Source organism: Babylonia areolata, chromosome 11, assembly GCF_041734735.1.
Source record: "Babylonia areolata isolate BAREFJ2019XMU chromosome 11, ASM4173473v1, whole genome shotgun sequence".
Lineage (NCBI taxonomy): Eukaryota > Metazoa > Mollusca > Gastropoda > Neogastropoda > Buccinidae > Babylonia > Babylonia areolata.
The window spans coordinates 20,619,480-20,629,118 of record NC_134886.1 but is presented as its reverse complement, the minus strand read 5'-3'; the positions used below and the strand labels follow the sequence as shown (position 1 = coordinate 20,629,118).

Here is a 9,639-nt window from a genome sequence, read left to right as displayed (position 1 = left end):
CAGTGATGGTCATTTTGGTGATATCAAGACTAATTATCAGTGAGATGATGTAACAGTGATGGTCAGTTTGATGAGGTCAGGTCAGTTATCAGTGAGATGCTATCATAGTCATTATCATTCTGGTGATATCAGAATAATCATCAGTAACAGTGATAATCATTTTGGTGATATCAGAACAAGTATCAGTGACGTGTTGTGATAGTGATGATACGTTTGGTGACGTGAAAATAATTATCAGTGAGATACTGTCATAGTTATTATCATTCTGTTAATATCAGAATAACTGTCAGTGAGATGCTGTCACAGGAATGGCTACTTTGGTGACATGATAATAATTATCCGCAAATGCTTTCACGGTGATTGTCATTTCAGTGATATCAAGAATAATTATCAGTGAGATGCTGTCACCGTGATGATTGTTTTGCTTGTATCATGATAATTACCAGTGAATGCTATCGAAGTGATTGTCATTTTGGTGATATCAGAACAAATATCAGTGAGGTTCTGCCACAGTTATTATCGTTTTTGTGATCTCAAATCAGTTATCAGTGAAATGTCACGGTGATCGTCATTTTGGTGATATAAGATTGGTTATCAGTGAGATAATTTCAGGATGGCCGAGCGGTCCAAGGCGCTGCGTTCAGGTCGCAGTCTGGTTCTCCAGGCGTGGGTTCGAATCCCACTTCTGACAACTTTCTCTCAAGGCCTGACTAAGCGCGTTGGGTTACGCTGCTGGTCAGTAGCGTATATGGATTTGTCCGAACGCAGTGACGCCTCCTTGAGCTACTGAAACTGAAAACTGTCACAGTGATTATCACTTTGGTGATACAAGATCAAAGATCAATTATCATTGAGATGCTATCATAGTTATTATCATTTAGGTGACATCGGAATAATTACCAGTGAATGCTGTCACAGCGATGATCACTTTGGTGATATCAGAACAATGATCAGTAAGGTGCTGTCACAGTGATTATCATCTTGGACGCAGTCGATATGAATTCACTGCCCCGATAAGCCTTAACAGGCTACGGGAATTTTAATCTTTTTTAAAACTGGTTATGTCAGCAAACATTGATTTACTTGTTGCCATCGCAAGTACAGAATATTCTTGGCTTTGTTTGTTGCCACTTTCTGTAGTGAGTGCTATTCACGTGCATAGTAAGTGTTTTCGTTATTTTGCTAACTTCAGTTGTGAGTAGTGTTCGTGTGTGCAAGTGTTTTTGTCATGTTGCTAACTTCAGTAGTGAGTAGTGTTCGTGTGTGCAAGTGTTTCTGTCATGTTGCTAACTTCAGTAGTGAGTAGTGTTCGTGTGTATCAGTGTTTTTTGTCATGTTGCTAACTTCAGTAGTCAGTGCTGTTCGTGTGTGTAAGTGTTTTTGTCATGTTGCTAACTTCAGTAGTGAGTAGTGTTCGCGTGTATAAGTGTTTTTTTTTGTCATGTTGCTAACTTCAGTAGTGAGTAGTGTTCGTGTGTATAAGTGTTTTTTTTTGTCATGTTGCTAACTTCAGTAGTGAGTGCTATTCGTGTGTGTAAGTGTTTTTGTCATGTTGCTAACTTCAGTAGTGAGTAGTGTTTGTGTACAAGTGTTTTTGTCATGTAGCTAATTTCAGTAGTGAGTGGTGTTCGCGTGTATAAGTGTTTTTTTTGTCATGTTGCTAACTTCAGTAGTGAGTAGTGTTCGTGTGTATAAGTGTTTTTTTGTCATGTTGCTAACTTCAGTAGTGAATGCTGTTCGTGTGTGTAAGTGTTTTTGTCATGTTGCTAACTTCAGTAGTGAGTAGTGTTCGTGTACAAGTGTTTTTGTCATGTTGTTAACTTCAGTAGTGAGTAGTGTTCACGAGCACGAAGTGTTTGTTTTCTGTTGTCAATTTCTGCATCAGCGAGTGCATTTTAAGTGAATATGAAAATGTAATTGTTCAGTTTCTTATATATATATATATATATATATATATATATATATATATATAAGATATATATATATCTTCTTCTTCTGCGTTCGTGGGCTGCAGCTCCAACGTTCACTTGTATGTACACGAGTGGGCTTTTACGTGTATGACCGTTTTTAATCCACCATGTAGGCAGCCATACTCCGTTTTCATTGGTGTGCATGTTGGGTATGTTCTTGTTTCCGTAATCTACCGAACGCTGACATCGATTATAGGATCTTTAACGCGCGTATTTGATCTTCTGCTTGTGTATACACACGAAGGGCGTTCAGGCACTAACAAGTCTGCACATATGCTGACCTAGGAGATCGTAAAAATCTCCACCCTTTACTCACCAGGCGCCGTTACCGAGATTCGAACCCGGGACCCTCAGATTGAAAGTCCAACGCTCCCTAGAGGTAACGCGTCCGCTTAGGAAGCGAGAGAATCTGAGTGCACTGGTTCGAATCACACCGGCAGTCGCCAGTATTTTCTTCCCCTCCACTAGACCTTGAGTGGTGGTCTGGACGCTAGTCATTCGATGAGACGATAAACCGAGGTCCCGTGTGTAGCATGCATTTAGGGCACGTAAAAGAACCCACGGCACAAAAAGGGTTGTTCCTGGCAAAATTCTGTAGAAAAATCCGCTTCGATAGGAAAACAAATCAAAACGCAGGCAGAAAAATATACAAAAAAAGAGAGGAAAAATGGTGGTGCTGTCGGTGTAGCGACGTGCTCTCCCTAGGAAGAATAGCCCGAATCTCACACAGAGAAATATGTTGTGACAAAAAGAGTAATTACAAATACAAAATAGAAATACCTTCTCTTGCCTTCCCTTTCCTTCCCTTGCATTGCCATTGACTTGCTTTGCCTCAAGGCCTGACTGACTAAGTGCGTTGGGTTACGCTGCTGGTCAGGCATCTGCTTGGCAGATGTGGTGTAGCATATATGGATTTGACCGAACGCAGTGACGTCTCCTTGAGCTACTGATGCTGATACTGACACTTGCTTTGCCTTCTCTTCTTCTACTACGATTCTTCTTCTTTTTCTTCTTCTGCGTTCACTCGTATGCACACGAGTGGGCTTTTACGTGTATGACCGTTTTTACCCCGCCATGTAGGCAGTCATACTCCGTTTTCGGGGGTGTGCATGCTGGGTATGTTCTTGTTTCCATAACCCACCGAACGCTGACATAGTTTACAGGATCTTTAACGTGCGTATTTGATCTTCTGCTTGCATATACACACGAAGGGGGTTCAGGCACTAGCAGGTCTGCACATATGTTGACCTGGGAGATCGTAAAAATCTCCACCCTTTACCCACCAGGCGCCGTCACCGTGATTCGAACCCGGGACCCTCAGATTGACAGTCCAACGCTTTAACCACTCGGCTATTGCGCCCGTCTGCTACGATTTAATTAACACGATGGTGTTACTGTCGCAGCATCCTGTCCCAAGGAGGACCAGTTCCACTGCACCTTCTACCCGGACAACTTCTGTGGCCAGTTCGTGAACGTCCCTGAGGAGTGCCCCTACAAGTGCGGGGTCTGCAAGAAGTGAGGCACCACCACTACTACCGCTCTCCCCTGCATGCGTGCATGCAAGACCCACAGTTCAACGTTTGTTCAACGGAGCTGTTGCCGTCACGGGGCTGACTGCCCTGACATCTTCTGACAACTCTTTCTTGTCTGGTAGTCTGCGTGTAGACAAAGAAAGGGAAGGGAAAGCAACGTCTGCGTGGAATGCGTAAAACGGGTGGAATTCTATAGTCAGGGGGGCGAATACTTTTGTTGTTGTTGTTTTGTGTGTGAGTGTTAGCTAGCAGCCAGCCAGAGCTACGTTGGCGCGAAATGTGTAAAACGGAGAAATTATATACTAAAGGTGCAAGAAATTTGTTCTTCGTGTTTAGTTCTGGAGAAGTACAGGTGAACTGCTCAGTCGGGAAAAGGTATAGTCCATTTTGTTCCGTTTTATATTTGTTTTCTTTTTAATGAACTTTCGACAGGAAGTATGAATTTACATGTTTATAACACACACACACACACACACACACACACACACACACACACACACACACACAGCCCACCAAAAAAATCATGAAAACTGAAAGATTGATATTTATTGTTTGTGATATACCGAACAGAAACACACACACACCCACACACACACACACACACACACACACACACACACACACACGCACACACAGAGGTAAAAAAAAAATCTAATTTCTTCTTGGGGGTGCTCACCACACCGTTTTACGTATTAATATTTCACGCAGTCGTTGCCATCTTATTTGCGCAGACAAGCCACTGGTGGTCTAAACCTGAACAAACGTTACTCCAACATTCTGAGCTCCTTACCAAAAAAAAAAAAAAAAAAAAAAAAAAAAAAAAAGGACTTGTGCTTGCCTGGGTGGTGATGCCAGCAAGTGATGGATCATAGACCCCGTTTCCCGAGAGACTCCACACAGACTGGATTATGGATTGCTTGTTTTATTTCAAGAGAGAGAATTGTTGACGTGGGATGGATTACGGATCGCGCCGCCGTGTATATCGACAAGTCCACGGAAGGAAGTGAAGACTGTTGACTGTATTTATGGGACTGTATCGATGTTTGGTTGATACCACGTTGGTTCTCTGTCTCTCTGTCTCTGTCTTTCTCTGTCTCTCTCTCTGTCTCTCTCTGTCTTTGTGTCTCTTTCTCTCCTCTCTCTTTCTCTCGCTCACTTTCTCTCTCTGTCTCTTTGTCTCTGTCTCTATCTCTTTGTCTTTGTCTCTGTCTCTCTCTTTCTGTCTCCTACCTCTCCTTCGATTAACTTCCGTTGTAGCCTTTTATGGTTTCTGATATTTTTTTGTAACGAGCTGTGTTGTTAAGTGTCAAACCCCTTCCCCTGGACGAGTTAGTCTCTCCTTCCAATGCAATGTGTGTGACACGGTGACTGTTGACAAGAACGGCGCTGCAGGTTAAAAAGAAAAAAAAAAGAAAAAGAAAAAGACACCTGTTTTATACAGAATTGTTGATGCCGTTGCCTGGAGAGTCTATTCTACACAGGTGTAAAACGTCAGCCAATTGGTTATGTCTAGTGAATCACTGACAGGACTTGCTGACGTCACGAATGTTTCTGGGGGTGGGGGGGGGGGGGGGGGGGGGGGGGATGGCTTGCTTGTCATAATGTGAAGAGTTTTTTTTTTTTTTTCGGTTCGCTGAGAGCGATGACGAAGAGCGCAGGTTCTGATGACGAGGAGTTTTCTGAGACTTTTTTTTTAAGAGGTTGGCTTTGGTATTCCTGACACCCCTGTTGTTGGGGGTGGTGGGAGTGGTGGTGGTGGAGGGGGGGGGGGGAGATCTCTGGGTGTTGTGGTCCTGACATTTTCAGGTGAGGAGCTCCTTACTTTTCACTTCACTGACTTCTCTTTTCTGTAGGTTTTCTGTTAGAGAAAACACCGCCACATATTTTGGGCGACTCAGATTAGTGTAGAAACTGTTTGTACTTTTTGCAGTTTTTTTTTTTTTTTTTTAAATCACCGTGTGTGTGTAATAAACAATTGTTGTTTTTTTAATGTTTTATACGTTATCTGTAGACAATGTGCACCATATAACAACATATTTGGTCTGTAACGTTGTCTTTGTCTGTACCTGGATTGCTCATTTCATAGTGTCAAACATCATGCAGAAAATAGAAACCAGCCAACAAAAGCAAGCAAGCTGACAAACAGACTCACTAGGAAAACACAGGAAGGATAATCACACAAGCAATGAACATTCATCAGCATTCATCAGCCCACCAGTAAACCGCATGGGGCAGCCAGCCAACAGCCAACAGTCAGTTAACTAAGAAAGCAGCAGCTGAATCAAATAAACAAGAGAAACAGTTATGTGAACCAACCCCCAATCTAACAATACACGTAAATCAAATACACAGATACATAAATTCACTTACGATCTATTTTGACCCACAATCGAACAATACATGTAAATCACTTCGGATCTATTCTGACCCGCCATCTAACAATACATGTAAATCAAATACACAGATACATAAATTCACTTACAATCTGTTTTGACGCACAATCTACATATGAATCAAATACACACATACATAAATTTACTTGCAATCTAATTTGAACCACACTCTAACAATACGTGTAAATCAAATACACAGATACAGGAGTTTACCTACAATCTATTTGCGACAATCTGGTTTGATTTAATCTTTGTTTAACCTTTCTTTTTTTTCTTTCCTGCCTTCTTTTCTTCCTTCTTTCCTTCAACCCGCTCCTCTGTACCCGTTCTTTGTTCGTTCATTTTTCTTTCTTTCTTTCTTTCTTTCTCTCTTTTTGACTGGTTTTCTGTTTTCTTTTCTATTTCATTTCACTGCATTGGGTTTCCCGCGTTTTTTTTTTTTTTTTTTTTTTTTTTTGCTAACTAACTTGTTTACCCTTTCTGCCCTATTTGACTGCAAAGTTTAGTGAGAAGAAAATTTCTCGAAATTGTGTCCCTTTATCTTCATGCAGGAACAATTGACTCCCTTGTTTCCTGCGCGTGTTGTAATATATTCTGCTTGCTTAGTGATACGAGTATGGAGGAGACATGTGTTGTTATATACTTTTTATATAGAGTGAAATGTGTTGTATAGATTTGTGCAGAATGCTTGTTGTACAGATTTTGTCTTCGGTATTGTCTGTTGATTTTTTTTTAGTCTGTCGTCCATTGTACTGGTTTTCGTCTTCAGTTGCGAGAGAGTATCAGTATTGCCCTCCCCCATGTACGGTCCAAAAAATGAAATCGTTTTTGTCCTCGAAACTTGATTTTCTTATGTAATAATATACGTTTTGTTTTGTTTGTCTTTAACGCGTTGTTTTAATTTTGTGTCATACCTTTTTTTGTTTTGGTTACAGTTCTTGATTTTGTAATTTGTTTTTATTATCAAAGTGTTGTTGGTTTTTTGGAGCATGTATAGACCTTTTGATGCACTTGCACCCAAGACCCCCACACACGCACACGCACCCCCAGCCCCAGTCACACACACACACGCACACACACGCGCGTGTACACACACACGCAAACACACACACACACACACACACACACACACACACACACACACACACACACACACACACACACACACACTTACAGACATAGCACAGACAGAGACACAGACACACAGACTCAGGCAGAAAGACACAAACACACACAGACACACACGCGCACGCGCGCGCGCACACACACACGAACTGTAACCTTGCTCTCATTCTTAATTGCTGATCTCATATATTCGTTTTGTTTCTTTTCATCAGGTCAGATCGGTTCATAAAATCGTGTACATCATTTTGGAGAGAATCTTACAGCATTGGCTCTCAGTGTTATCATTAAATCTATCCGACACTCAATGCACATAAAGCATACACCAAATATACATTTACCATGTTGTATTTTCGAACTGACTGGAATTTTTTTTTATAACTTTGATATCATGACATTAACACCAGCAGTAACGATGGCGATGTTAACAAACAGCGTGATGAATTGACGTGGGAAGGTTCACTGATACTTTTCACTTATCCTTGTGTTACGTCAAAACTGAAAGTTAACTAGGAAAACTTCAAGACAGAGCCATACGTGACCAAACATGCAGTTAAAAAAAAAAAAAAAAAAAAAAAACAAAAAACACAACAAACAAACAAACAAACAAACACACACAAAACCCACAAGCAAGCATCCCTATCATTCACTTCCTCGCGTGAGTGTTTTCGGTGATTTTCCAACATCTCGCGTGAGTGTTTTCGGTGATTTTCCAACATGACTGTTTTCGGTGATTTTCCAACATCTCTCGTGTAGTTTCGTTGTGGTGTGTAGATGTGTAGAAAGTGTTGTCGTGCACAATAAAGATCTGAAGCATACATACTGTTGTCAGCCGTCTGTGCTGCTTGCTTGACACGAGAGAGAGAGAGAGAGAGAGAGAGAGAGAGAGAGAGAGAGAGAGAACGGAAACGGAACGGAGTGGTCAATTCACATACAGGCCTCATAGCTCAGCCCCAAGTGAAGGGGTTAACATGAATAAAGAACAACTCAATAAAACAGCATAAGCAAACAGATTAATTACAGATGACAAAACAAACAAACAAACAAAAAAAAAAACCCACCCAAAAACAACAACATAATTATATTCATTTCACCAAGAAATTAATTACAGATGACAACCCCCCAAAAACAACAACAACAACATAATTATATTCATTTCATCAAGAAGCTATGTCTCTAAGTTTGAAAGCTTTATACAAAAACAAAGAAAAATCACAAACGAGAGAGAGATAGATTGATAGAGATAGATAGATAGATACAGATAGATAGATAGATAGATAGATAGAGAGAGAGAGAGAGAGAGAGAGAGAGAGAGAGAGACCAGACCAGACCAGACCAGACCAGACCAGATCAGATGATTTATTCAGATAGGCCATAGCCCCTACTGAAGGGGTAAAAACAAAGTACATCAATCAACCAACCCTTTTGTCTGTAGAAAAGCAAATACTATTTACTCAAGGTATGAACACATTACTGATGCATAGTTTATGTAACATCTCTAATCTGCTTGAGAGATGTATACAGAAATATTATCACATGTTGACCAGTTTAAGTAACATCTATAATCTGTTTGAGAGATGTATACAGAAATATTGCCACATGTTGACCAGTTTAAGTAACATCTATAATCTATTTTCTCCCCCTCCGCTAGGCCTTGAGTGGTGGTCTGGGCGCTAGTCATTCGGATGAGACGATAAACCGAGGTCCCGTGTGCAGCATGCACTTAGCGCACGTAAAAGAACCCACGACAACAAAAGGGTTGTTCCTGGCAAAATTCTGTAGAAAAATCCACTTCGAGAGGAAAAAAACCAAATAAAACTGTACGCAGGAAAAAAATACAAATAAAAAAAAAAGGGTGGCGCTGTAGTGTAGCGACGCGCTCTTCCTGGGGAGAGCAGCCTGAATTTCACACAGAAATCTGTTGTGATAAAAAGAAATACAAATACAAATACAAGGTCACGTGATAAGAGTATAAAACATAACATCCAATAATGAGGAAACGACATGCGACAAACAAACAGACACACAGACACACACGCAAACACACACCCAGACACACATTTTTTTTTCTTTTTCTCCAGCTTATTTACTGTCATGGTATCCACTCCTGGCGCCGTTTATCTAACACGTCTTGTAAACTACAGTGTTTGGAAAACGTTTCCCCGAGTGAAGTCTACATGTCAACAGAAGAGTATGACCAACACAGAACTTCAGTTCAGTCAGACGTCCACACACGAAAAAACTCGATATATCCACCGTGTGAGGATACAAAACAAGTATGTGTGGAAAACAAAAGTCTTGGCTGACAGCTGAAAAGCTTCTGATACATCGTGCGCGTGCCGAAAATACAAAGAGAATTTATTTGTATTTGTATTTGTATTTCTTTTTATCACAACAGATTTCTCTGTGTGAAATTCGGGCTGCTCTCCCCAGGGAGAGCGCGTCGCTACACTACAGCGCCACCCATTTTTGGGGTATTTTTTCCTGCGTGCTGTTTTTTTTAAATTTTGTTTTTTCTATCGAAGTGGATTTTTCTACAGAATTTTGCCAGGAACAATCCTTTTGTTGCCGTGGGTTCTTTTATGTGCACTAAGTGCATGCTGCACACGGGACCTCGGTTTA

At 40.9% G+C, this 9,639-nt stretch overlaps 1 non-coding gene and 1 pseudogene across 2 annotated transcripts in view; both read left to right on the top strand.

The window, feature by feature from the left end:
- Positions 1-7,833, top strand: part of LOC143287165 (uncharacterized) — an 82,147-nt pseudogene extending 74,314 nt beyond the window's left edge. Inside the window, exon 16 of the transcript XR_013055921.1 lies at positions 3,374-7,833. The product of XR_013055921.1 is annotated as an uncharacterized LOC143287165 (transcript). The remainder of the gene's footprint in view (positions 1-3,373) is intronic.
- On the top strand, positions 608-691 carry Trnal-cag (transfer RNA leucine (anticodon CAG)). Its single transcript has one exon. It is a non-coding gene; the product is annotated as a tRNA-Leu (tRNA).
- Positions 7,834-9,639: the final 1,806 nt, after the last annotated feature.